Source organism: Lissotriton vulgaris, chromosome 6 (genome assembly GCF_964263255.1).
Source record: "Lissotriton vulgaris chromosome 6, aLisVul1.2, whole genome shotgun sequence".
Classification (NCBI taxonomy): Eukaryota; Metazoa; Chordata; class Amphibia; order Caudata; family Salamandridae; genus Lissotriton; species Lissotriton vulgaris.
Genome location: NC_141694.1, coordinates 216,321,037 through 216,348,446, shown reverse-complemented (window position 1 = coordinate 216,348,446; position 27,410 = coordinate 216,321,037). Strand labels below are relative to the sequence as shown.

General features: G+C 42.3%; 1 long non-coding RNA gene across 1 annotated transcript in view; it reads right to left on the bottom strand.

Moving 5' to 3' along the window:
• LOC147707038 (uncharacterized) overlaps positions 1-26,583 on the bottom strand; it is a 141,978-nt gene extending 115,395 nt beyond the window's left edge. The window contains exons 1-2 of the long non-coding RNA XR_015296437.1: positions 26,444-26,583; positions 8,416-8,559 (exon numbers count right to left, since the gene is read on the bottom strand). This is a non-coding gene — a long non-coding RNA (uncharacterized LOC147707038). The remainder of the gene's footprint in view (positions 1-8,415; positions 8,560-26,443) is intronic.
• Between the last annotated feature and the right edge of the window lie 827 nt (positions 26,584-27,410).

The window sequence follows — 27,410 nt, the reverse complement described above, 5'->3', positions numbered from 1 at the left end:
GCCACTGGAAGCCTGATATGTGCGTGTCTATTCTGATCCACTCTGCCATGACTCGATAGCCAGGGCAAAGAGGAGTGGGACACGTGGCAAGCTTGACAAGTCCCACACTAAATAGGGAAGGAAGTGTAAAGAACCCTATTCACCCTGACTTTTTCCCGCTGGGAGGAATACAGGGCCGACTCTAGTGGCGTGAATCTAGGGCCAGTATTCATTCAATCCAGCAGCTGTTTCAAGAATGACCAAAGCACCATATTGATTGTTTTTTCAAAGTTTATTAGGAGCAGTGCAGCTTGGTTTTGTAAATCATCCAGGTTGGCTAATGCCACCTGGAGACTATGAAGACAGTGCATTGTACTTCTTCCTGGCATAATCCCATTTTGGTCCCTTTGAAATAGGGAGTCGAATAATTGTGACATGTCTTGTGGTCAAAATCTTGGCTAAGATTTTACCCCCCATAATAAGCAAATAAATAAGCCTATAAGAAGCATTTTCTTCAGGCAGTTTATTAGCCTTAAGGATTGTGTTGATTGTCACGTTCTGAAGATCATCAGGCAATGGCCCTGTCCATCTCACTTCTACAAAAAGAGTCAGTAAGTGAGGAGCCAGGAAAGAGGAGAACCTTTAACAGAATCTGATGGGGAGAACTTTTGGGGCCCACAGTCTTGCCAGAAGGGAAGGGAGTGTTAGGTCTGTGGATCACTTCTGGGATTAACATCAGATCGAGATCCACACGCTCCACCATAGAAAAAGAACACACCACCAAGTCTTGTGTGATGGGATATGTCTGTTCTAGCTGCAGGGATATTTGGCTTGTTAAAATTGCTTGCAGTACTTTGTGAAGTAAGCTATGATCTAGAGATAACCTGTGACCATGTGGCATCCTCTGCCCAAAAGGGAGGTACTATCTAGGGGCTAGATTCCTTTTGGGCCAGCCAGTAAATCAACTTTCCAGTTTTACTCCTGTACTAGTATATTTTATAATGGAATAAAGTCCAGGCTAATTTTGTATTAGAGAACAGTTTACCACTCATGACCTCACAAACACCCTCTGACTGCAAACAGCCTTGCCCTGTTGAGCTGAGGATCAATACTTTGCTCAAGCTTAGGAATCTGGGTCTCCAAATCTGTGATCTCCTAATCTCTGTACACATCCTGTACCTTTCCCCGTGGCAAAAACCCTGCTGGGTACCACTGTCTTGAGGGCTGACCATAGGCACGCAGGGGAAGATACTGTACAGCTGATACGTTCAAAGTGTTCACTAATGACCTCATTAAGTAGATTAGTATAGGACTCAACCTATATGGCTGGGTCTAAACTGGGGTGGCACGGTGAGCAAAAGAACAATGGAATTAGCCCAGATTTCTTGATTGGGGATGAATGTTTGATTTGTTCCACATTCCGTCCATTATTTGTGTGTCTTTTGCTTTCTAAAAATTCCGACTTTACCATTAAAGCGGATTTTTAATTACAATTCATTTGAGTCCAAAATTATATTTCTTACTGCTCCCAATCAAAAGTTGTGTTGAGTATCAACGGGGTGTACCCAGAAAAACTACCTGACCTGGGTCTGAATGTAAGTACGTTAGATAAGGATCAGTGTTTAGACAATATCAAATGTGAAGCAAAATTATTTCAAACAACTTATACAAAACGTTCACCATAGTACTATTTCATATGCCGTATTTAATGAAATGGCAAAACCTGGAAAGTCACTGACATACATTTTATAATTACAAATAGATGAATCAAAATGTGTTGAAAAGCAGTTGTGGGTTTGAAAATGCAAATATAACCCCCGGTAGGGATTAATCTGGGAAAGGATGCAATGCTGTTCGTAGTCATCCATGAACAGAATGGCCAAGTCTTGGGCGACGGCTGCCTCCATCACCACACCTTTGCACTGAATATAGTATTGATTCTGAAATATGAAAAAATTCTTAAGCATTGCAATCTCTAACAAGTCTATAATGAATTCAGTAGGTACTTCTTCGGGTTGCGGTCTCCTCAGTAGTGCTCTCCTCATGGACTCCAGAGCATGTGCTTGTGGTATACTCTTATACAACGAGACGATGTCCATTGTGACCAGTAGCTGTTTTTCTTTATCAAAAGGTCTTTGGTCCATTAGATTTATAACTTGCATGGTGTCTCGTAAGTAAGTTGGTGTGGTTTCGGCCAGTGGTTTGAAGAAAATATCCACATATTTGCTCAACGGTTCGAGAAGGGAGCCACACCCTGATATTATTGGGCGTTGACTGTTTTTTATCACTGTCTCACATTTTAGGATCAAAATATGTTGAGCTATCCATCCTATATGTGAAGCCAAATAGGGAACTAATGATCGGAACAGACTGTAGAGGTCTTACCTTATTGATTTTGTGATTGTGTTATGGTGACACCACCTTTACCCAGTCCCGTACTACCTTATCACTCCCATCCTACCCTACCACTTTTCTCTCTCTCACTATGAGCACGTTCACATATGAATATGAGATAGACAACTTTGATATATGAAAGTTATATTTGCATTTGGGCTTTTTCAAACCCACAACTGCTTTTCAACACATTTTGATTCGTCTATTTGAAATTATAAAATGTATGTCAGTGACTTTCCAGGTTTTGCCATTTCATTAAATACGACATATGAAATAGTACTATGGTGAACTTTTTGTATAAGTTGTTTGAAATAATTTTGCTTCACATTTGATATTGTCTAAGCACTGACCCTTATCTAACGTACCCAATCAAAAGTTAGCACTTCTTAAATGTAATGAGGTAACCCAATGTTAACCTATGATAGAAGTAGGTCTTACATTAGTAAAAAAAAATATTTTGTGTTTTTTCACTACCAGGACAAGGAAAAAACTTTAAAACACATGTCCTACTTTTTAAATTCAATGCATCCTGTGATATGGGCAGTCGGCTTATAGATATTAAAAAAGAAGGTGTAGGCATGACAAAAGCTTTATTTTTGCCATGTTGAAATGATAGTTTAAAACTGCACTGTAAGATAAGGCTACAATGGCAGGCCTGCAACAAGCTTTAAATTGCTACTTTAGTTGGTGGCACAATGAGTGCTGCAGGTGCATTAGTAGCATTTTAATGTACAGGTCCTTTGTACATAGAGTACCACTTTACTAGGGGTGTACTAGTAAATTAAAGGTGCCATCAGGAATAGGCCCATTGTACCATGTTTAGGGAAACAGCACAAGCACTTTAACAGTGGTTAGCAGTAGTGAAGTGATCAGAGTCCTAATGCCAACAAAAACAATTTTCCAAAACATGGAGGGGCGAATGCAAAATGTTTGGGGGAAAACCATTCTAGGAACGTCAGGTCCAACAATTGGGATTTGTAAATAAACTATATATCCCAATGTTAATAAAGACACCAGAAACTTAAAGTTAGCAAACCAGTATGCAGCCCCTCATGGCGAACACCTTCTCAATAAATGTGAAAGTACTATGAACTTGAGAACCTGACTGACACTCATTGTATGTTGATTTTCTATAACATTCCTACAGTACCCTACTTTTTAAAATCTTTTTATAATATGTGTTAAAAGTTTGGTAAAGACTAAAGGCAGGCTAGCTCAATATTTCAATGTTTTTTTAAGTTCAAGAAAAATTTTATTTGGTATTAAAGGGGAAACAACAAGGTGTCAACACAGAATACAGTAAAAGTATAAAACATTAAAAAAACTGTGATAAATAAAGCAAGCATAAAATTGCGAGTAGTAACAGAAGCAAAATCTGGACATGAGGATTCAAAGAAAGAGAAAAGAGAAGGAATAACATACAGTAATCATAAAAGCATGGAAGTACTTAAAAGAAATGTAAAAGCAATACAATGGAGAAAAGAAAAATGGAATGCATTGAGCAATTAGGGAGGCTTAAGAACGTCTTGTTGTGAAGGCAGTAGATCAGACTTGCGAGCAGCACAAGAATCCAAATAAAGCGTGATAGGAGACCATAAGTCCATACGTTTTATAGCCATGTTAGCCGGGAAAACAAAGGCAGTATCGAGTCTATGATTGTGGCAAAAGTTGAACCACCATGCCTTAAAAGAAATTTTGGAGAAGTCTTTCCAGTTTACCGTTATCTGCTGGAATGCAGCAGCCAACAGCAAGTCAATAATTTGAGGTTTCAGTTCAACATCATCCCAACAGGGGGAAAGGCTTCCTAAGAAAATGTTAACATTAGAAAAAGGAATGCATGTATGCTATATTACATTAATTTGAGCCCAAACCTGTAACCAAAAATCATGATCAAAGGTACATGAGAATAACAAGTGAAATAATGTTGCTTGCGAGGATGAGCAAGACCAGCATGTATGAGAGGTATTTGGAAAACGTTTATGAAGGGCAAAGGGTGTACAAAGAAGTCTGTTATAAATGAAAAACAAGGACTGCGTCAAAGTGGCTGCCCTCGATGATTTGCGGATTTTGTTCCATATCTTATCCCATACTGAGATTGGCCAAGAGGTGGAGAGATCCTGCTCCCAGCATTCCTCTACATTGGATTTAAGCCTAATAGAATCAGTGGCGTGAAGATATGCATAAACGGAAGAGGCCTTAGGATTAGTGCGTAAAAAAGAATGAAATAAAGTGGCGGAATTAGGAGTAATGGGAGAGGAGGGTAGCCGAGACAGTCGAGTGTAGACTGCCAGAACAGCTTCTCTGAGCAGGTGATAGTTACGGGAGAAGGAGGCAGGTAAACCAAAAGGTAAGAAAGAGGATTGAGAAAAGAGTTGGGAGATCCATAGCAACCCCTTGTGATGCCACGTCTTCCAAAAGAAGGGTTTGTTGTGAATAAGGAGGGTGGTATTATGCCAAATGGTAGAAGAGAGAAAGTCCGCAAGCGTTGAGGGAGGAGGGTGGGAGGAAGAAAGGAGCAGTTTAGTAGTGAATTTGTGAATGGGGGTAGATATGGAAGAGGGTTTGCGTGAGAAGGAGAGATATTCAGAGAAAGAGAAGGGGGAGAGAAGAAGGCGTTCGAATTTAGTCCAAAGAGGACATCAACCACTGGGATCTTGCAACCAAAAGGAAGCTTGTCGTAACAGAAACGCCCTATGATAAGCAGGAAAATCTGGGAAGTTACCTCCGCCCTCTGCTTTAGGCCGAATCAGTCGAGCAAGGGACATTCTGGGTTTTTTCTTATTCCAAAGAAAGGATGTCAAAATAGAGGTGATCTTTTTAAAAAACTTTAGAGGGAATGGACACCGGAATATTAGAAATGGTATAGAGGACTATGGGAGATAACATCATTTAATAGTATCAAGACGTCCCCACCAGGATAAATAAAGGGGGTGCCACTTGGGAATTAAATCCACTAATTTTTGAGTGCATTTGGCTAAACCGAGGTAGACAGTGTCTGGAATGGAAGAAGTAATGTGTAGGCCAAAGTATTTAATATGGGAGGATTTCCATGTAAAGTGTGAGGCGGCAAAGTCAGATTTAAATATAAATTTTGTCAGGGGTAGGATCTCACATTTATCATTATTAAGTTTATAACCCGATATTTGAGAATAGTCATGCACTTCAGCAAGGAAAGCGGGAATTGAATCAGTGGGATTAGAAATAAAAAGAAGGATGTCATCCGCATAGGCAGCCAACTTAACCTGGGAGCCTGAAATTTGAAAGCCCTGTATATTAGGATTTTGACGAAGTTTGGAGAGGAAGGGTTCTAAAGCTAAATTAAATAGAAAAGGAGATAAGGGGCACCCTTGACGGACACCTCTTTTTAGGTCAAAAAAGGAGGAGATTTGACCATTGGCACACACTGCTGCACGCGGGTTTGAGTAAGGAAATCAAGGAAATAAATTTAGGACCAAAGCCAAACCATTGGAGTGTATGGAATAGATAAGTCCATTCAACCCTATCAAACGCCTTCTCAGCGTCCAGGGCGATGGCTGCGAGAGAGTGATGCGAATGACGAGATTGAGTTAAAACATTAAATAATAATCTGGTGTTGTCAGTAATGAAACGACCCTTGACGAAGCCTGACTGTTCCTCACCCAAACGATCAGGGAGAAGAAGGTCAAGACGTGCCGCAAGAGACTTTGCAAATATTTTGTAATCAATGTTAACCAAAGAAATTGGTCTATAATTTTTACAGTATTGAGGATCCTTCCCCTCCTTGGGTATCAGATAAATGTGTGCGTCAGAGAAGGAACCTGAGGAGGCACCTGAGGTAAGGAAAGCATCAATGAGGGAGTGCAATTTTGGAATGAGAAGCTTCGAAAAATGGAGGAAAAATTCAACAGTGAAGCCACCCGGGCCAGGGGCCTTATCCTTTTGGAGACTCTGAAGTGCTGTGAGTAATTCCTGTTGGGAAATGCTAAACTCCAGATGAGAGAGATCAAGGGGAAAATGAGATGGCTTCTGTATGGTGGAGAAAAAACGATCCAAAGACTGAGAGGAGGGATGGGTTTCAAAAGTATATAAGGTGTGTGTAGTATTGAAGTAGGCACCACAACAGGATAGCTTGTAGTCTAGGTTTATTCAGCTTAGGAGAAGCACAGCGACAAGGGGCAGGGACAGCTATCAACTGCCAGAAGGCAACATTCTACCACAAAGCATAGAACATACAAGCACAGAGATTCTAACTACAGGTGCCTGGGAGGCACAACACAGTAAATACTACAGTGTGGTAAAAGGCAGAAAATTCGGCAAGAATATCTGCATCTTTATGTTTGAGAACAGAGTGTGTGTCATAGATTGATTCAATATTTAACTTGTTATGTTTTACTTTCAAATAGTTAGCTAAAATTTTCCCAGCCTTATTTTTGCCTACATAGAATTTTGCACTTGATTTCAGCAGATATAAAGCCGCATCTTCCGTAGACTTCTTATTGAATTTCATTTTGGCATTAACCAGGGCTGTTAAACTGTCTTGCGAACGGGAAGTAAAATAAGAATGCTCCAATTTCTTAATATCTAGGAGAAGGTCTGTTGTAAATTTACGGGCAGTTCTTCGCTTCTTTGCCACAAAGCCAATTATAAAATCTCTTGCCGCAGCCTTAAAGGCATCCCAAATGGTGTGCTCGGGAATGGATGGAGTATCATTAAGCAAGAAAAATTCATCTGAGAATGCAGTGAAAGAAGCGGTGAACTTGAGGTCTAGAAGAAGGGCGTTATTGAAGCGCCAACGTTTGGGTCCGACTGATTTGGGAATAATGTCAAGTTGAACCAAAGTGAGGGCATGATCCGAAAGTAGAATCGGACCAATCTCTGCACGAGTAAGGGTTTGGGCAATGTTGTGGGTAAAAAAAATGTAATCAATTCGGGATTGGGAATGGTGACAAGGAGAATAAAAGGTGAATTCCCGCGTATCTGGATTACACAACCGCCAGGCATCAGTGAGCTTGTGTTGAGAAATAGCTTGGGAGAAAAGTTTATGGGATTTGTTAGGAATAAAGTGGGCCTTAGAGTATCTGTCTAAAAAGGGGTCAAGAGGCTGATTGCAGTCTCCCGCTAGGATAAAATTATCGTCAATAAATCTGGTGATATGGTGAGAGAAGGTATGCCACAAGGTAGGATCACCAGTAGTAGGGGCATAGACATTCAAAAGTGAAATTGGAACATTCTTAATAGATAGTTTAACATATGCCCAGCGACCAGAATCATCTGATTCTTGAGCAAGCAATGAATGTGATAAATTCTTGTGACATAAAATAGCTACTCCATTACGTTTACCATCCCCCTGAGAATAATAAACATCACCCACCCAACCTCTCTTCAGTTTAACAGATTCTTCAGCAGACAAATGGGTTTCTTGCAAAAAAGCAATATCAACATTTAAACGGGCCAAATGCGATAAAATTCTCTGCAGTTTGATGGGAGAATTTATGCCCTTAACATTCCAAGTAACTATTTTTAAGGACATATTAGAAGAGATGAAAAGAAATGAACAAAAAGGAAAAAAGCAAGATAAGAGTCCAGAAAAGAAAAAAAGCAGAAAAAATAGAAAAGTGTTAGGGAATCAAAAAGAGGGAACAAAATATAAAATTTAGGGCTGAGAAGAAGAGAGAGCAAGAAAGGTAGCAGAAAGAGTATTGAAAATGCAAGAAAGAATAAATAAAAAGGAAGTAAGAGATCAAAAAAACAAGCCCAGAATGAGTGAATAGTAGAAATTAGAGGAAAAGGTGAGAAGAGGACAGAGAAGAAGAGAAGGAAAGAGCATAAATGGAGAATGCAAATATAAAAGAAAAAAGTGATGATGAAAACCAATCGAGGAAGTAGATAAAGTGGAAGAGTACAGGTGATAAAAAAAAGGACATGATAAAGGGAAAAACAGGAAAATTGATGGCAACTAGAAAAAAAAGACACCTTGGAACATAGGAGAGCAAGGTAAAAAACCAAGGTTAAGGATATGAGGGAAGTGTCAGACAACGAGGGGAGGAAGGAAAACATACTTACGGAGGATGAAACTGGGGAGGGATGATCAAAAGGGAGAAGAGACGAGGAGAAAAAGCTGAGGGGGGAGCGCCAACTGGAGGAGGCAGGACAACCGATGCAAATGAACCTTCAAACCGAAGGGGAGACAACAGTGAACTGTAAAACCTGTAGGGGAGAAGAGATAATATGAGAAACAACATGAGGAAAAAAAAAGACAATGGGAAATGCTATAGGAAGAACAAAACATGAAACAGAAACATAAAAACAGAAGAGCAACATATGGAACTATAGGAGATCAGATAAAAGCGAGAAGGATTACATACATAAGGGGTATATCAGCAGAACAAACACGAGCAAAGATGACATCGACACTGAATGTGTTGATATATTAATCCACACCAAGTTATGAGAGTCATGGAGGAAAAGCTGATGAGGAGCTGGAGAGATCCATATCCGGCGTTTGACATGCGTTCAGAAAGCTCCGGAGACGAACAGGATCCTCGAAGGTCGTTGTTTTGTTATTATAGGTGACTCTGAAAAGACAAGGGTGGAAAAGGCCATATCTAGCGCCAAGAGAGCGAAACTCCGGTCGCATATCCAGGAAAGCTTTACGACGGCTGGCTGTAGCTTTGGCGTAATCCTGCGCGAAGAAGAGGGTAGATCCTGACCACGTGAGGCGAGGGGAAGCACGGGCTGCTGAGAGGACCTTAAGAAGATCGGTGTATTCCAGGAAGTACATGATGACACCTCTTGGTTTTGGAGAAGGAGAAGCAGGAGAAGATATACGACCAAGCCTGTGCGCTCGCTGAATATTGAGCGTGGTACCTTCAGGTAGGTGCAGAAGCTTAGGCAGGAAAGATTTGAAGAAAGCAACAGGGTCATTCCCCTCACAATTCTCCGCCAGGCCGTAGATTCGAAGATTGTTGCGGCGATTACGATTTTCAAGCTCCTCAACTTGCTTCTGAAGAGAGGAGATCTACGACTGCATATGTGTCACCTTCGAGGATGATTCCTGGAGGTAAGATACGGTGCACTCCACAGTCGTCACTCTTGCATCTATTTGTGTCCAATTATCTGTGAGGATCTGCAGCTTGGAGTTAGTTTCCTCCATGAAAGGTCATAGAGCGCGCATCTCTTCCAACAGTAATTCCATAGATAACGCTGAGGTAGAGCCCGTCGGTGGTTGAGGATCCTTTTTAAGACGCTTTGTTGTAGTTTTCCCCGGAGGCTGCACAGGGCGTTCTGCACTAGACTGCGACATTTGGAGAACAGTTTCCTGAGAGGCTTCTAAGCGTGCCAATGCAGAGAAGACTTTCGAGTTTTTGATGAAGACGCGCCGTGGAGGTTTGGAAACACGACCAGTTGTACTTTTTTCCATATGATGGGAACCACCACTGAATAGGAAGCAAAGGAAAAATCCAGCAGCCTGGATATAGCGTGCCTCAAATGCAAATAATAGTGATTATGTGTCAGAGACAGTCACATAAGAAAGTTCATATTCCTCGGTCAAAAGGCCTTATGTGAGAATAAAAGAGACAGCGCAGGATGAGCATTATGGCAAAAGAGAAAAAGGTGGCAAAGTGTAGAGAGCCGGAAGTCCAATAGGTAAAGCACAGCATTCAGTTAGGTGATAAATGACTGAAATGGATGTCCATTGAAGCAAATGCTCAATTAGCGCGAATAAACTGAAGAAGCGGGTTGAAGCCCAAACAAAGAAGGTGCAGAAGAGGTATGGTATGCCTGTCAATGAGGAGACATAGAGTCCTTCCGTAGGTGAACTGTGTGGAGAGAGCTCACTAAATGCAAAATGGCCGCCAAAATTGTAATATTTAAAAAATAGCTTGTGGAAGCAAGAATAAGCAAGTCAGGAGCATTCAAAGAAGAGGAGTAACGAAATTAGCTCACCACGAGCATGTTTGCAGGCACAGGGCATCCCAGGAAGGCAGCAGGCTCGGGAACCGATAGCGCGTCAGACGCGCGTTGTGTAGACAAAATGGCGGTCGCGGCCGACCGGGAGCCCGGCCGCACAGCAACTCGCCGAAAAAGAGGGGAAAATGCCAAAATGCGCTCTAAAGGCAGAGCTGGCACACGTCCCTCATGTTCCGTTCTAGAAGCCTTCTCCCGAAGTGCGGCTGGGTAAGGAGAAAGTAGACGAATCTCCCGTCCGGTGCGGAGCACTCACATCAGAGCTGCCGTCCGCGCCGGGCGCTAAGCCACGCCCCAATATTTCAATGTTAACCGGGTCAAATCTTTGAAATCACCGACTGTGCAGACCTCTCATGTTTCCCAGTTCCATGCTTGAGTACAGAAGTATAGCAAATGTTTCATGGGCACTAATGCAAGCAAGGAATAGGGTCTCCTGTGCCTTATTTTGGTAGTGGTCCAGTGGGCCCCTCAAACTCTTGAGCTTTTGTGCCACGGCATCTGCTGCACCTTTGATAGCCATGCCCCCTGTTGCATAACTCACCCAGTACATGTTTTTTTATTTGCTTTCTGTGATTTGTAGTCCAGTGTGGCTCATTACAAAACCAGGACTACAATTTCCTGAATGCAATGAAAACTTCTGGACAGCATGGGCTGCCCATGCCTGGACCCGGTAAACTTGAAACCTCCGACTATGAGTCTTTCAAACATCTCTGACCTTTTTTGGCAGAAAACAGCAGTGCACATATGTACAGTATGCCAATCTGCAGTACTCTTTCTGGCATTTTACACTCTTGCTATATCTGAGCACCGTTCTATTCTCTGTCTTGAAGTCTGTGCCTTCTTTCCCCAAAGACCCTGCGTGACGTTCTCTGTCTCACAGCCATTCAAAAAGCCCCTTATTCCGGTTCGGCGTAGTGGTTATGCAAGGGTAAATAACACATGACTTTAACAGTTTGCCTGATCAGAAGCTGAAAACTGCATGTGTTATTTAACACATGTGCTAAAAACCATATGTGTGAGGTCCACATGCACTATTTAATGAATTTGCTAATTTACCCATGTGATACTTACCACATGTGGAAAATTACACATGTGTCAAATAACAGCCAATTGCATGTATGACAGGTCAATAAAAACAAGTGGAAAATATCACCTTAAAATATCTCTCGTCAAAATCAGTGGGTAAAAATTCCTGAAAGTTATTGGAATGAAAGAAAAGAAATTAAACAATACAAAAAAATCTAAGCCCACTACAAAAAACAAACACAATGTATACATTGTGAGCTGAGAAAAGAAAATCTTACACACACCTGTACACATGGCTAGACCTAAATAAGCAGCCATTGAAAGATGAAACTCTCACGTGTTTATAGCAGAAGCTCATACTTCTATTCTGCAGTATACCACCATGAATGTAGCACTGCTAGGCCACCATATCATGCAATAACAAACCATGTAAAATGAGGATGGAATCTGGGCTGCCAATCAATTACCTCAAATGATGTAGCAACACAGTATAAGAGCCAGGATTGAAATGAGTAAGGCTGGAACCCATAAACACAAATCAGATGCATCAGCTTGGATCTAAAGGATAAACAGGCTCGATATGGGCCCCATACAAAATACACTTTCATCATTATGGATACTCTTGAGACCAACGTAGGGGTCCACTGCCATCCTACCTTCCCAAAAATGCCAGCCCAGTTCGAATTCCTATAAAGAGACACCACAAAACTGACAGTAGATTGGTGCATGACATGTAGACATCTAAGTGATGGATGATTTGTAGAGAGTGGGTGAGCAGCATACAGTTCCCCTTGGATACCCGCATAGCTAATGCCAGCAAAGCAAACATCTATGCTGCAGCAGGATTTCATGACAACTTAGCCTCAATTGACGACACTTCTTTACACCTGGGAGGCTCATGTAGACAGGAACAAGTGTGCTGAAACTGTAAAATGAGGAACACTATTTATGGGCAAATGACAAGAACTGTTAGAAATGGGGGTCTCTAGTTGGCAGAGGTAGGTACCACTGTCCAAATAGGGACCCTTGCTTCTAGTCAGGGTAAGGAGGAAACACTTCTTAGATAACCTCTGCTCACCCCCTTGGCAGCTTTTCACAAGCAGTCAGGCTTATCCAAAAGCAATGTGTAAAGTATTTGTACCAACACTCACATTAGCACAGTGCAAACACCATAAACTGACCCCACAACAGTTTAGAAAAATAAAGGTATTTAATCTAAACGACACAAGACCAAAATGACAAAAATCCAACATACACAGTTCAGGAATATGGTTGCAAAAGAGTTCTTAAGGTTGCGATAAAATAATCCACAGTTGAGTGAAAAGTTCACAGTTGCATCACGTTTTGCCAGCAGTACCTTTTAAAAGCGGCAAAGTTCCAAAGCAGAAGCTGGTGCTGTGGAAAACAAGCGATGTGTTGCTCCTGAGACCCTGGGGAGGCGATGCGACAACCCTGCTGCAGCAGCAGGCGTGTTGCGACAAATCCGGTCTGTATGGGGAGGAAGGTAGACTTGTATGGATTCCGGTGCGTAGGTTCGGTAGGAAGTTTTCTCTCGCAAAGGCACGATGCGATGATCTTTGGAGTTGCGACGATCTCTGGGGTGACGATGCGCAGACCAGCGGTGATCACTCTCTCACAGCTCCTCGATGCGATGGCTTCTGCGATGATACTCGCAGGGACGTGATGCGGTCCGCAAGCAAGCGGTGCGGCGATCTCACCCAGCGACGACAGGCTCTGCGACGACACTCGCAGCGATGGCAATCTTCCTGCACCAGTCTAGTGCGTCCCACAAATGAAGTATGCGATGGCTCTGGCAGCAGGCGCTGCGACGATCTCGGCCTTCGTAGCGGCGGGAATTCCCTCGCACTGTTGGGGATGCGCTCCGCAAGCGAAAGTTTTTAAAAGCTTGGTTTCCAGCTACCCAACACAGGTACAACTTCCAGAGGCACCACACATGGGCCACACACTCCAGTAAGGACAGAACTCTCTCAGCAGAGTTCAGGGAAGCTGGGGTGAGACCCTTTGGTTCCTGGGACTTCATAACAGGGAGCCAGCTCTTCTCAGGCCCTTGGAGATTCCTTCAAGCAAGGGGACACAGCACAAAGCAAAGTCCTTCCCCTCTCCTTGGCAGAAAAGCAACAGCAGGTCAATCCAGCAGAGCAACAGCAGGATAGTCTTCCTTCTTCAATTTCAGCTTTCTCCTTGGCAGAGGTTCCTTCTTGATTCCAGGATGATTTAATTTTCTGTTGTCAGGAGTCCTGTACCCCTAAATGACTTTGTTCTCTTTGTGCACGTGGGCCCTGAGCCCGGTCTAAACCAGTTCTGGGTGTTCCTTGAGCACTTTGTTTTCCTGGCTTCTCCTTTCCTTTCGGAGTGAGGCGCAGGGTCGTCACCTGCCCAGCAGGAGGTGGAGCCAGCATTATGGAAGGCAGGCACAGCCCTATTCAGGCCCAGGTGCCATCTCCTCCCACCACTCAAGTTGCAAATGCAGTCATTCAGTCCAGGGCTCACCCAGCGAGCCTCCTGGGGGCTCCCCAGCCTCTGTCACTCTCAAACCAGACAGTCAATTCACAAACAGGCCAAGGCACAAAGAAAGGTCAGACAAGAGAACATCAACTTTCTAAAAGTGCTGTTCTCAAACACAGGAGTTAAAAACCACCTTTCCTAAAAGATGTGTTAATACATTCTGAGTTCAGGGATACCAGACTTTTATGTCCTACCTTGCTCCTATGGGAAGATATGCTGGTAGCCACTGTAGCCAGCATTCCCCATGATCGCCTATGGGCAAGGTAGCCTTACAATAGTAAACAACAAAAATGGCTGCCATTCACTACCAGAGCATGTCACCTACAATATTACATGCTCTACCTTTCACATACACTGCACCCTGCCCAGGGGGGTACCCTGGGCCTTACATAAGGGTGACCAATGTGCACAGAAAGGGAAGGGTTAGGTCTGGTCAGGTCAGTGGGGGCACTGACCAGGAGGACATGGCAGTTCACAGACTGCACACAGGTACTGCGGTGGCAGGCCCGAGACACCATTTTAGGGCTAATCATGTGGGTGTCACAATCAGTGCTGCAGGCCCACTAGTAGCATTTGTCATCACCAGCCCTGGCACACCCAGTGCACTTTACTAGGGACTTCTTGGTGATTCAAATTTGTCAATCATGTATATCGAATCACAATAGCAATTTACACAGGGAGCACTTACACTCTGACACTGATCAGCAGGGGCAGAGTGTCAAAAGCATATAAACCAGCAAAAACCAAATCCAGCACAGCATCAAAAATACAGGAGGTAGAGGCAAAAAGATACGGGGAAACCATGACAAGGATGCCAGGTCTAACAAGAACCAACATTAGTTATACTGTAGTAAGACATCAGCCTCACAGACAAATCAACCCTTCATCTTTAAGATTACCCTTCATCTTTAAGATTACCATGCATTATGATTGTTGTAGTCCAATCTCAATACATGTCATCAGTACAATTAGAGAGTTGTTAGCTCCTATGACAAGTGGCGCAGGAAGAAGGGTGCGGTGGGTGCGGGCCGCCCTGGGTGTCATCACTGAGGGGGTGACAAAATGGCAAAACTATGTTTTTTAAACACATATTTTTGCCATTTTGTTAAGCTGCGGGTGGCAAGAAATTATCCGCACTGGGTACCACCTGACCTTGCTACGCCACTGCCTATGACATCACATTCACACATCAATTTGAATATCTGTAGCTAAGCCAAGTTAATATTTTAACAACTATATGTACTTGCCATACAACTCTCATATCTCTTACCTTGGATTTCTCTGACCTCTGAGCCCTTCTTTTTTTGTTCTACGTCAGACATGTTGAGGGTGGTCATATTTGTTTGTTCCCACAGCTTGAGGTAGAGAAATTTCACCAGTTGCCATGCTGTAGTGCTTGTCCTTGACAACTCCCTTAAGTACCTAAAATTTCAAGGTTTGGAACTTAATTTTAATGTTCTCAACATAATGATGATATGTTGATTCAGTTTATTATGTCCAATATCTCCTTCCATAGGTATGTTTTGGTGGCATCTCTAGGATGAGATGCTACATTAGATGAGCATGATGTCTTACCACCTCCTTCGCAAAGACCTCCAATGCAGCATCCATACATTTGTACTTCCTTTTCCTGCCTGGGTCTATGATGGAAAAGTGTAGAAGGTTGCTGCTTGTGATGAACAAGTGATATCAGAAGATGGCAGCGCATTCTCTTTGCCTGAAAATGAATTCCTTCAATCCAGGGCTGGGCCGGGCATTTCCCCGGTGGGCCAGAGGGGCGGTGCCGGTTTTCTGCCCATGGGGGCCGCCTTTGTCACTGGAGGTCGATTTTGCAGCAGTGCTGCAATATTGGCCCCCTGTAACAAAATCAGGAGCAGTGCTTCTTGCTAGCAAACCAACCAGGGCTGGTTGCTGTTCCCAGTCTGGCACTGCTTCACACTCTCACACAAGAAGGAGTTGTTTGTGTACTTTCTGTGTTTCCTACGATTCTTTTATGTGTTACTCTGGCTGCTTTTGTTCTCTAGGAATTCATTTCTTTACTCCAGGAACTTCCAATGCCTAAAAAGGGGCACTTCCTGATATTTTGTACATGTGCCATTTATTGAGGGCAGTAGTTACCACATGCACTAAATAACAACCATTCTATATATAACACATGGGTCAAATAACAATTCTGTGGTATACAGTACTAAAAACTCATAATCGGTGGTATTTAACACGTGTTATTAACCGAACCCAACGGAATCAATATTTACCCTGTGTGCAAGGTTAGTGGTTTTACCACCAAACTCGTAATCGAGATCAAAGTCTTCTGTCTTTACCAGTAGCGCCCAGATGTAAGTCATTTGTATCATAGTAAAATATGAATAAAAACCATTATAAGCGGACCAGATGTTGGTATGTCCAAGTGGGTATGTGCCATCCAGATGCAGGCATCCCCTCTGTATTATGAAAGACCAAACCATAAACTTAAGGTATAAAAATAGGCTTGATGAGAATATAATTAAACGCCAGAAGGATGCAAGTACGTGAATGGGCGGCTGAGATCAGAGACATTTTGCTGCATTCCTAGGTAAGGCTGCAAGACACACCGTGGCCAAATAAAATAGGTTGCACGCCTTCCTCCAGTGAGTTACAGTGAAACTAGTGTTGACATTTTTTTTAAAGGAGCTAGAGAGATTCAGATTTGCATGGGAACTTGATTTCAGATGAATTGTTCATGAAGACGTGACATGTCAGGAGTGTCCTCTTTTCTCAGCTTCCATCCCTGGGTAACAGCGACTAAGTCTCCGTTCCTTTCATTATTCATGGGGCCCTTGCCATTCGTCTGAGAGTTGTCTCACTTTTCCCTTCGGGTGCCCTCGGACATGTAATAAACGGGTGCTCTCTGGCAGTGTATTTTTCCATGTGGACGGATCATCCCTCGAGGCCTTGCGTCACTGCGATGCTTCATCGTTTATCCCGCAGCCCATCATGACGAATTAGTCACAAGGCATGTGTCGTTAGGCACAGACTCTGGGGGTCGCTCTCTCCCCCGTAGCATCTGCAGAAAGTAGACGCTGGATTTAAATTGTGCATTAATTCATCATTAATGCCTCTAGGCAGGGAATTACAACTGTGCTCCTCACCGTTTAGAGCACAAACAAAATCCTGATGTATAGAACAGCGGTAACATTTTGGGCCATATGTATCAAGCAAATTAGCATTCGCAAAGGCCGAAATTCGCAGAATTTCGGCCTTTGCGAATGCTAATTTGCTAAATGGTATGTATGAAACATTTGGCAGCAAAACAAGGAATCGCAAAATTTGCTATTCCTTATTTTGCGATTGCACTTAAGGAATCGCAAATTGTGCGATTCCTTAAGTGCAATGTATCAAAGGAAAATTGATGCAAAAATGCCCATAAGGATTCGCAAATTACCACCAACTTCTAGTTGGTGGTAAGTTGCGAATTCTTTTAATAAAACAATTTATTAAAAATCCAAAGGTGCCATTTGACGCACATGTCATTTTCACAGGTGCAGCAGGATGTTCTTGTGACACCCTTGCACCCTTGAAAATATTCCTAAATTGCGATTAGCAAATTGCTAATCGCAAATTGCCCCTTCATTCCTATGGGCCTCCTGCCCCATAGAAATGAATGGGAATCGCTAAAAAGAAGCGATTTCCTACATATATACCATTTTGCGATTTCTAAATAGCGATTTCCATAAAAATCACTATTTAGAAATCGCAAATGGTCATGATGATACATATGGCCCCTGGCTCTCAGAAAAGTGCAAGTGAGGTACATTGTTTCCCCCACATATTAACCGGAGGATGATCCAAGTGGAGAAATTACCACAGTCGGGAGAGTTCTCTGAGGAAGTTGCACTGATCTGGGACGTTATTTTACTACTGCTTTGGGGGATTATATGTGTCACCATTCTCTAATATACTCCATGGTGGTAATTTTCGCTGTATTCTCTGCTGGAGGTATTACCACTTGACCAATGGTAATTTAAGCTGCACAATTACACTCCCGGAGCAATAACATTCCCGCTGCTTTTCAGGCGAGTATAAATGACCACCATTCTCTAAATCAGACTTGAGTTTCTGTACCGTGATTCTGTAAATTGGATCTATTCAGTATTAAGGCATGTAAACATTCTTTCGTAAACACCACTCATAACGGAATGAGAATTATGGACATTGCACATAATTCTGATTTATATGAGAGAGGTTCTGATTTTATTCAGGGCTCTATTGCTTTCCATCTATACATATACATACATTGAAGCATATATACATACTGCGTGCACTTTACTTTAGTTTAATGCACAATTATTCATTAACTACCATATTCGCCGCTCAGGATTTCATCCCTGTACCCAATTCCTCCCCCAAAGGAGCCCGTACAATCTTAACATTTAGCTTCACGGTTTGAAAGCGAATTCCAAGGCTCCCAGCAGCAGCCAGGCCGATAATATTGAATGTGTCGTCTTTCATAAACATATTCTCTGATCCACATATATTCATGAGGGATGCGGAATTGATTTAAAAAAAAGAAATAATAACAATCCAATTTCATTCTTTGCCCAGCCTAAAAATGTAAATTAAGGTGTCAATATCACTGCTGCAAGATAAATACAGGGCTTTCTTTCGCAAGGCTATTTTATACACTTTCTATTTGGCTCTCTGTATTCATAGAGCAGCCTAAATCCAACATGTAAAGCTACTTTTAGATGTAAAGGTTTATGAATGAATGAATAATCTTTATTCAGATGAGAATATCCATAAAAGTACAGTTCGTCACCACCAAAACAGATACAATAAAATATTACAATAAATAAATATACAGTATCATCTGACACAAATACACAATACAGGAATAAAAACACAATAAGAGGGGTTCGATGGGCCTAAGAACTAGGAGCATAGATGGCTTTGTGCAAAATGAGAGTCAAGAACGATTTGTGCAAATTATTTTAGGTAGATCTGTGCAACGTCAACAATAATTTACATGGATAATACATAGATATTCAACAAAACAAAAATATCTTCCAAATGCGTCCCTAAGAATATTATACAACCTTCACTAATGATTAAAAATATATAAAAACAAGATAAAAAGTGCATACCACATTAGGATTCATTCATTGAAGCGCTGGAGCGTACTGCAGCTTGGAGGAATGAACTTACTCTAAAAATCAGATCGTTATTTCCTAGCTTTAATATTTCAAAATATGCAAATTCAAAGTCCATGATAGTCCGAATTTTGAAATGTAGGGCGAGGAACCATTTGGTATATCTTACATAAAAGTTACAAAAAAGTAAAAAGTGTAATAGAGTTTGTTTGCTACCAGTGCCACAAGGACAGGTCAATTGCTCTAAATTTTTGTTGAAACCTATTGGGAAGCAAAGTGAGTATTTGATGCTTCCGTCCCTGAGGCGATAGAGTAGGCTCCTTTTCAATCTCCCCATATCCTTTCTAAGGTATTGTTGTGGCATATGATGTTGGGTACTAGGAATCTCCAAAAGGGGCATGTATCTAGCAATAGATGGTTTAAGATGCTCAGTATCTTGTCTTTCTTTGCGATACAGGTCGTAAAATGCCCCCCTGACTGATCTTATGTTTATTCCTTCCGCCACTAAAGGACATCGAAAGATATGCTCCATGTCCACACTAGCTAAAATGTTTCTTACAACAGCTAACCAGGGTATGCAGCCGCTTTAGTCACACTTGAGGCAATCTGTAATTATTTCTCTAGTTAAGGTTGCCGCTGGATTCTGCCATATTTTCCCCCAAAAAATAGCTGATGAAATCCTCCACATATTGTAAGTTCAATTCCTTGTGGCATATATAATTAGGAGATGATATTAGCGCACCAAGGATTTTGCTACAGAATCTGTTCTCTTCGATTTGAATCCCACTACAATTTGTATGCCCCCAGACTTCGGCCCCATAGGTGGCAGTTGGTACACATTGCGATTTATAAATCTGAATCAACGGTACCACAACCTCAGATTGTCTTGGTTGCCGAAGACTGAAAATGGAATTTATTGCTTTAGTAAATTTACTTCTTGCATGGGCCGTGTGGGCTTTCCATGAGCCAGATTCTGAAAAGACTAAGCCCAGATAGGAAAAAGTGCTGGTGCATGTCAACAATTCATTGCCCACTGAAATTAATTTAATACAATGTTTTTTCGGCTAGCAGCTCATTATATACGATTTTTTAAAATTTGTACACAAATCGAGATCAGCCATAAAGGACACAAATCCCTTGACTAAAGTGCGAAGTGCATTGGGCGTGCGACCCATAAGGATAGCATCATCTGCGTATAAAAGCACGGGTAATAATTTATGGTTGATTTTGGGAACATCACTAGACATTTTTGACAGGGAGTTATGTAATTAATTAATGTAAAGAATAAAAAGCAGAGGGGCCAGAACATAACCTTGTCTGACCCCTCGGCCAATGGTGATGTCCCTAGAAACTTCCCCGTCATTACTTATCCTCTCCTGTGCCTTCAGGTCCCTGTGCAAATAGGCCAAAAAACAAACCAGTGCCTCATCCAACCCATAATTTAAAAGAATTTACCATAAACGTGATCTGTTAACAAAATCAAATGCTGAGGACAAATCCATAAAACCTAATTAAAGTGGAACTTTTTTTGCAACCGTGTATTTCCCCAAAATAAGATTCAAATTTAAGCACTGTTCAACAGTTCCAACAGTACTTCTAAAGCCTAGCTGGCAACATTTCAAAATTTTGTTATCTTCCGCCCAAAGCCTGATTCTGTTAAAAACGACCCTACCCAGGATCTTCAGGGTGTTGTCAATCAAAGAAATAGGGCGGTAGCAGCTGGGGTTGGAACTGTCCCCTTTTTTAAAAATGGCCACGATAATACTAGTCGACCAAGTGCTCCAGATGGTTGCATTAGTCAAGTTGTTAAAAACATTGCATAAAAGGGGAGCCCAAAAGTCTGGTTCTTGTTTAATACTATCAATAGATAACTTGTCTAGACCTGGTGCTTTATTCCCTAAGCTTTGATGTAAGGCCTCTTCAACTTCAGATATTGTTATGATGACCTTTAGGACTTGGGAACAAATATTGTTGCTGGTAGTTATTAAAGAAGCGGTGTAAATTCAAGCAAAGTGCTCCTCCCATAGCTCATTAGATATATTACAGCTTATGGGGGTGATATTTGTATCCATGGACTTCATGCTTTTAACTTCCTTCCAGAAACCATCTGTGTCCTTTAGGGAAGCAGCCCTAGCTAGATTGTCCCAACGTGCTTTCAGTATCTCATCTGAGCGTGTTTTAGTGGCTTTCTTGTAGCAGGCTTTTAATAATCTTACTAGAGTTACATCCCTGGGTGAAGCCGCTAATGCTTCGCGCAGATCTCTATTGGCCTGTGAACAAGAGCTATCAAACCACCTGGGAGTATTGCTTATGTTAGTGGTAGGTTTGGAGATTATATGTTTAATACCAATGCAAAGACCACTAAAAGCCTCAATAATCTCCCCGCCTGTGGAGCTGCTTGACAAAGATATATCTACAAGTGAGGGATACGTCCTTATCGTACGTTCAAGTAGGGCTTTATTGTCTATCCCCATCCATATCAACCTGAGCTTGTCCGTAGATATCACCAGATTTTTAGCCCTGATTTCCCTTTCAGTAATAAATTTAGAACAAAGTCTAATAGTAGTTAAAATAGGATTATGGTCACCTTGACTAGTGCATAAAACCTAAGCTTTTACCCAAAACAAATTCCAATGAAGATGATATAAAAACATAATCTATGATCGATGAGCATCCGTGTCCTCTATAGGTAGGCAGCGACCCCTCAGTTGGGTGTACACCAGCTTTTTCTATGACATTAATCATATTTCGGGGTGATAGAAAATTACAAAGTTCTTCCCCTCTTCTGCATGAGGTTACACCAACTGGGGTGATAAAAGTGTTCTCAATATCACTAGACATTCGGGCATTAAAGTCTCCAGCTAAGAGTATGCCATCTATTTTACCATACCTCTGTTCATCATTCAATCCATCAATAAATTCGAACAATTTAATAAAATTTCTTTTTTGTAGTGACATAAAATCATTATTATAAAAATTAATGAAACATATCGACGCCTCCGTGTGTAGATAATGGCTTGGAAATTTGCATTGTTTGTTGTTACAGGTTTTATGCTGCCCTTTGCCAATATTTTTAACCACGTTGATAACCCCCGGCATGGTCGGCCTAATTTTGGTCTATCTACAATACAGTTATGACACACAAACCCTTCCAGGAACAATTCATTAGTACACCACGTCTCCTGAAACATCAGAATGTCATAGGTGCTAACCAAGTCAACCCACTCTATGCAATTCAATTTAGATCCTAATCCTGCTATATTCCAGCCTAAAACATTTAGGTTTAGATCTAGAGTTGTGGGTTTGCTAGGATCTATACATAATAATACAGGATCTGCTTGTTCGGATATAGTAGGAAATTGGTGGTTCGATAGTCAGTCCTGACTCTCTAAGCTAGACAGCAGGGCAAACCGGTTCTGTAGGTTCCAAGTTGGCGTGAAAAGATTACGAGGGCCCTCTGGATAAGGAAAATCAGTGAACCTATTCTGAGTGTTCCATATAGGTATAGTAGGAATATGTGGTCCAAATGGGGGTTTATAGAAAAAGCCCAATGGTAAAGATTGTATATGGGTTGGGACTGTGTTATAGTTGACTTGTGTTTGCAATATCCATTTCACCAAAAGGGGGTGTCTAAAATTTATGATTATGCAATCACCGGGGATATTTTTTTCAGAAGACCCCCCCAGCCTACACGTCGCACCATTAAGATATCATTGGCGTGCTCCATCCCTAAGCCTTTATATTTTGTTAGCCAATCACTACTCTTGTTTTTAAGTTGTTCCCAAGATTCTGATTGGTCTCTCTTCAAGGGAGGGACGCCAACTAGAATTACAACGTAAGGACTGGCTTCTGGGGGTAATTTAAGGACATCTTTGGCCATATTAGGAATATCTTTAGGGGCAGTTCTTTCACCTATGGGCACACAAACAGGTAATGCGGAAGAAGCTGACACCGGAATCTGTGGCTGACTATTACTATTACTGCTTGACCCATCACCGACTGTTACTACATTTGGAGTGGGCATCATACTTGGGTTAGATTTCGGGGGTGGATATCCTTTAGATTGCTGCCCTTACCACAAGCAGTATTTTTTATTTTTTGGGGGTTTTCCTCATATACCAATCTGGAGATTCCTGAAGGGAAACTAGGCTATTCCTTCCGATTTGGTCAATCTGTTCCAGTCCTGATGTTAGAGACCAATATCGTAACGGAACATGCCTGGTCCCTCAGGTTGCCACTGCTTTCCCATTCCACTCCAGTTCACGCTTTAGCTGGCACCCTGGGTTACTTGGGAGATAAGGTAGACCAACAGGGCCCAGGATAAATCATAGGAAGACTTTTTCCACTTTCACCTATCTTGCCATGCCACAAGGGGCGCCCAGATTTTAACAGAACTTGTGGGGTCGCATGCCATGTCAGATTTACTGGTCAGAATAATGTGTTTTAGGCAGTTCGAAAAAGTAGGAGGGATTGGATCCTTCCATGCTCTGCATATTTTGTGCCTTGCAAGTAACATAACATAGAAAATAAATCTTGTGTGAGGGACATTGACATTATAGCCATGACTCAGACCAAAGAGAACGGTTCTAGTAGTAATTTCCAGCTGTGACTGAAGAACATCTTTCAAAAAATCCTGGATCTTGACCCAATAGTCTCTTATCTCGGGGCAAACAGCAAACACATGTACATCGTCTGCACCAGGGAATCTGCATCTTGGGCAATAGTATTCTATGTCAGAAAACTTAGCAAATTTTTTAGGAGTTACATATGCTCTGTACATGGTATAAAGATGGTTACGCTTCAATGAGGCGGGCTTAACCGTTTCCTGCAGGATGGTAAAAGAATCAGTTCACAGGTCTTTCATGATTTCGCTGTCAGGATTTAATGCTTTGTTTCAAAGTTTTTGTATCTCTGACACAGTGATATTATCAACATCTAACATAGCTGTATACCAATATGAGATTTGATTTTTCCACCTGCCACTCTTAAAGATTAGATCGAATTTTGGATTGGGATTATTAAGATTCCATGATCTCATTGACCACCATCCAGACAGCTGGTAATATTTAAATCTGGTAAGTGTACCTCTGGTTAAACTGGATAAGGCCTCCCAGCTTAGGAGCTGCGAGTCCTCCTGTAGATCCCCCCAACATTCTAACCCTGCCATCCTCAAGGGCCAAGATAGCTGGTCGTCGAGACAGGTAGGGGTTCCTGGGGACTCCCAAATGGGGGCCTGCGTTGCATAGTAAGGAATATCCAGTCGCTGCCTAATAAATACCCAGTTTCTTAAGGCAGCCCCTAAAATCTTGAGCCTGACTTTTTTTTTAAACTTTGGGTCCCCATACTTAAAAAGAAAGTAAGCTTCACCCTGTGGTATGTCTTGTAAAAGTACTTTAAATAATAACCCTAAAGACAATGCATCAGTTTTGCCAGCAAGTGGTCTAAAGTTTTTAAAGTGAAAAGCGTGGTAATAGACAAGTAGATCTGGAAGGGCCAGCCCTCCTGCTTTTAGGGTCCTCCTGAGCTTTTTCCAAGCTATTCTTGGTGATTTAGAGCTCCAAATAAAAGATCCCAGTTTGCCCTGTAGTTTTTTGATGGATGGTAGTTGGAATGATAGGGGGATAGAATTAAATAAAAACGTTATTTTCGGTAGGATGATCATTTTAATTAAATTTACTCTCCCAAAGATGTTTAAGGGGAGAGATGACCATCTTTGAAGGAGGGCACAAACATGCTTTGAGACTCTATCTAGATTTATTTTTGAAATATCTTCGATTTTTTGGGCCAAATAAACCCCTAGATACCTAATTTTTGTCTTTGCTGCCGCTGTCCCTTTTTCCTGATTCCCCTCTATGACCTCGGTTTTATCTCTATTGATGGTATATCCCGAGACCTCTCCAAACTCCTCAGCAAGATTTACTAATCTGGGGATGGTATCTCCCGGGTTTGGAGTGAACATAAGTAGGTCGTCAGCGTATAATGCAAATTTTAACTCCAAATCAGCTATCTTAAAAGGTTTAAATACCAAATCGGATCTAAGCAAACAAACAAAAGGCTCAATATATAAATTGAACAACAAAGGCGATAAAGGGCAGCCCTGTCTGGTCTCACGAGCGATAGTTACCCAGTTGGTAAGGGAACCATTAAAAAAAAAAATTGCACGTGGTGAGCAATATAAAGATCTTATTGCTGTTATGAAGTTGTTTGGAAAACCAAAACCAGCCAGGGCCTTCCACAAGTATAACCAATCGACTTGATTGAATGCCTTAGCGGCATTGATCGCTGCCAAAGTCAGGGGGGCGTCTTGCTAACTGCAACATCTATCGCTGCGATAGCTTGAAAAGTTAACTCATTGAGTTGCCTATCAGGGATGAACCCCCTCTGATCTTGATGGATGATGGTTTTAATCATCTTACCGTTGGTGAATACTCGAAGGCTGCTTTACGCGGTGAAAATTGCTTGACCGGACCGGAGCTCCCATGGCCGGCGTCAGCCTACCGCCATGTTCCTCTGGTCACGCCCCACCACAAGCAGTATTTAACAATTGTATAGCCCCAATTGTTAAAACCACAAGCAGTATTAACAATTGGGGCTATACATGTACCACTCGCCTGTGATATGCCCTGGTTGGATACTCCTAACTGATTATTGCCCCCCACGATTTTTTTAGCAATAGTAACATTACTTCTGTTAGTCTCTGGTTTTTTAACCAGATTTTCCAATCCGTCTAGCCGTTTAAACAAAGCATTAAATTGTTTATCAATTAATGTTTTTAATCAGTCATAAACAGAGTCCATTATTGAATCAATTGGAGAATCCCCCTGCCTGCCATGTATGCATGTAATCATATGGTCAGTTTGTGTGTGGACTGAATTGATGCCATCTGCAACTGTCAAGTCCACAGTATTATTCAGTGCTAACTGTGTTTTACCCGTTGTAGCAGCGCTAGGGCCTTGCTTCCACATACTTTGCGGGGTAGGTTGGGTTTTTGAGCGAACCGGCTGTTTCCTTTTGCAATTGGTAGGTTGGGTTACTCCTCTCTTCCTCTTGCCCCCCACTGTTGTTGTATCCCTGGACTAGTCCCACTGTTGGCATTGGCATTGGGCCCCAGTTGACATGCTATGTTAACTGTATCGGCATCAGGAGTTTCAGTAGTTTCAGGCTCAATCTCAGGGCCCTAGGAAAAAATGTCTTGCTGTCTAAGGGTGGTAATCAGAACTTCTGGAGACAGCGGAAAAGGGATGGATGTATTAGTCTGTTCTACTTCGCCCAGTGAATGCCGACTGGGTGCAGGTAGGCTCATAGAGAGTCTTCTTTCCGTTAGCTCGATCTCAGTTGTGACCATATTAACTGCTTCCTCAAGCATGCTTTCGATGGTGGGCACAGGTGGAGGTTGGGGCCAGTTAATAATGTACGTTTCCCCATGGTATTGCGATGACACTCACCTTCTGATAGGGTTTAGAGGGGTGGCCCAGCCCAGCCTCGTCCTGCCCAGGACGGCCACAGATGGCCCACCCTTTGCCCGGGCTTAGCCTGGCGCCGCCAGCGCGCGTTCCGAGGGACGGGAGGTGTTCCGCTGTGAAGTAGCGTCTCCAGGCGCAGGCTGTCGCATCACCGGTGCGCCTGTGTTTGCTGGGGCACCTGGGGGATGGAGTTCACTACCGTTTCCCTCACGGCGCTTGTGAGTCGGGAGTTAGCTCCGCCGTCGTTGCCCTCACGGCCGGAGCTCCCTGCAAGTCCTTATCGCTGGCTCTCTGCCCCCTGGAGGTTTATATAATTGTAAATATAACACATTCAGATCATAGGGACCCTTACTAGACAGTCAGTTACTGGGGATGCTGGTCCAGGAGTTACTAGTTTCACCCAGTATCTCCACCCCAGTGAACAACATCACAAGTTCATTGCCAGAAATGGGGAATAACGTGCATGTGCCAGAATTACCGGCCGACTTCACGTGTTTTTCCGAATATGGATACCTCGTAACCTTGCAGAGTGGTAATTAACCATGTGCAAATTATTAATAATGCACAAAAATCTATATTTCAAAGTGCCATGTAGTGCACAAAGGGCATCTGTGCACTTTACATGTGCACATTTTGTTTTGGGGGGTGCTTCAGAGGGGCCTTAGCCCCCGGGCACCCTTGGTATTACATTACTTAATTTGCGATTGCCAATTAGGTAATCGCAAATTAGGTAATGCAAAACCATTCGCACTTATGGGCTTTTAGGAACAAATGAAATACTATTACCTATTGACCTTGCGCTCGCTGTATCGCCAACTCGGCGATGCAGCGAATGCAAGGTAAATTGTTTTATTTATTCACTTTACTCCATTCTGTCGTATGTTCAAGTCCACTACCCCAGCATCCTGCCCCTCCCCCACCCCACCGCCTCACAGCACTCCCTCTGATG